Raw genomic sequence first — 1,893 nt, 5'->3', positions numbered from 1 at the left:
CAGCGAAGCTTTGACTTATCCCAGATAATCTCTGCCCATCGAGGGCCTCGAGGAGCATTAAAGCTGAATCTCTCCTTCTGCTAAAGCCGCTACGGCAGTGCTAGGTGATGCAGACAGTCCTCGAAGGTGCTGTGCGGGAGAGGGATGATGCAGAGATGCGTAACGGGCCTGGGAGCTGGGGTTGTACCAGGATTCCCACCTGCCTTTCAGCAAGTTACTTTGGGTCCAGTTTTCCTTAGAGGGGAGCCAGGGACTCACAGGGGAAACGCTGAGACTGCATTAGCTCATAACTAATGTCCACAGCGCTGTTCGATTGTGTACATTACAAACCTATTGAGGAGCTGCAGCTTAATCGGGTTAATGGTGACATTAACCTAGTGACACTCATCTCTCAACCTCCCCCAAACCCCTCTGTGAATCAGCAAAGATGGATGTTAACACTGCTCAACCCAAGAAAGGCTTTGGTGACTTACAGCCTCAGGACACAGCAAAGCCCTCGCTCTGTAATCGGGTGAAAGAAATGCAGAACAGCAAAACCTCCCACCCACAACCCCCCTGTTGTCAGGTCGGAGGGGATTTCGCTACACGACAAACACCCGAGGACAAAGCCGTGCCGTTTCCCACCCAGGTTGGGTCCCCTCCTTGTCACCAACCAACCGTCCCCGCTCCTCCCCGGCCGTGGGGCAGCTGGCGGCTCTGCCAGGCGGGTGCTTTCCTTCGGTGGCTGCGCTGCTGCATGGGGCTGGCTGCGACGCTGCGGTGGTACCGCCGCGGAGAGGACACGCTGCTCTGCGGGCACACCTTGCGGGGGTGGGCTGGCGTTTTCGGGACGTGCCGCTAACTGTGGTTTTATTGCAGCCGCGGTGGGTAGGGAGAGGGACTGAGTGACCTACTGCTCTTCTCTGCTTTTGGATCGCTGGGAGGGTGGAGGTTTTAGGGGTTGGTCCTCCTTGGGGATGGACTTGGTGAAAAAGAAAACCCTGGCTTGATTCTGGGACACCTTTTAAAGTGCTTTCCCAGAGCTATTCTTGTTTGTGGACGATATTTAAAAGAGCCAGTTTCATTTGCCTAACAGGGGGATTTGTAATCCCTTGATCTACAGTAAGAGTAAGTAAATATAATTTAATGCAAGCATCACAGGGTAAATCTCCGCTCATTTACCTTAGGTAGTTTAAGCAGCAGCATTTCAGCTGCCTTTTCTGCTGGCAGGTTTTCAGATCCAACGCACTCCCCTTTGTGCTCAGGACCCCCAACCACACCGTGGGGTGCGTAAAGGGCACATTGACCCCTTTGCTCTGGAAATACAGCACAGGTGAGATGTGGGCGGGGGCTATTTAGAAAACAAATTGCTCAAACTTTCCCCCTGGACAGCTTGGGATGTGCCAACCCCTTTGGTGTAATTTAAATGTAAATTGTGAGGGGCGGTGATGGCAAACTACCATCCATCACTCACCCGTGAGCCAAAATCCACGTTAATGCTAAAGCTGCTCCATCACCAGACTGCAGCATTAGTACAGAGACGAACCGGGAAGAAAACAGCTGAGAAGCTGCAGGCTGAATTGGCAGCTCAAAAATGCTGGAGGTGTAGTCCAGGGGCTGCTGAATTAATGTAATTGTGGCTTGCCCGGCCCACGACAAACGGGATTATTATGTTTTCTTAAGAGATAAATCCCGTTCCTTATTTCAGGGAGCCCTGAGTTCTGTGCAGGGGTGTGATGGGGCGAGGACAGCCTGTCCTCTGCATCCCCAAACACCCCACGCTTTCCTCCTCCCCTGCCCTCCGTGCCGTTTACGCCCAGGGCGGTGGGGGGCTCTGGCGGCAGAGCAAAGGCAGAAGAGAAGCAGGTCGTTCAGCCCCGCGAAGGGGATGAAACGGTGGGCGCAGGCGGTGGG

General features: G+C 53.8%; 1 protein-coding gene across 1 annotated transcript in view; it reads left to right on the top strand.

Moving 5' to 3' along the window:
- The window catches only part of NFASC (neurofascin), a 54,928-nt gene that overhangs the window by 35,468 nt on the left and 17,567 nt on the right, over nucleotides 1–1,893 (top strand). The window lies entirely within an intron of this gene.

This window comes from Charadrius vociferus, unplaced genomic scaffold (genome assembly GCF_000708025.1).
Source record: "Charadrius vociferus isolate BGI_N301 unplaced genomic scaffold, ASM70802v2 scaffold266, whole genome shotgun sequence".
NCBI classification, from domain to species: Eukaryota; Metazoa; Chordata; class Aves; order Charadriiformes; family Charadriidae; genus Charadrius; species Charadrius vociferus.
Note: the sequence above shows the minus strand (reverse complement) of the source record. Positions and strands in the feature narration are given on the sequence as shown.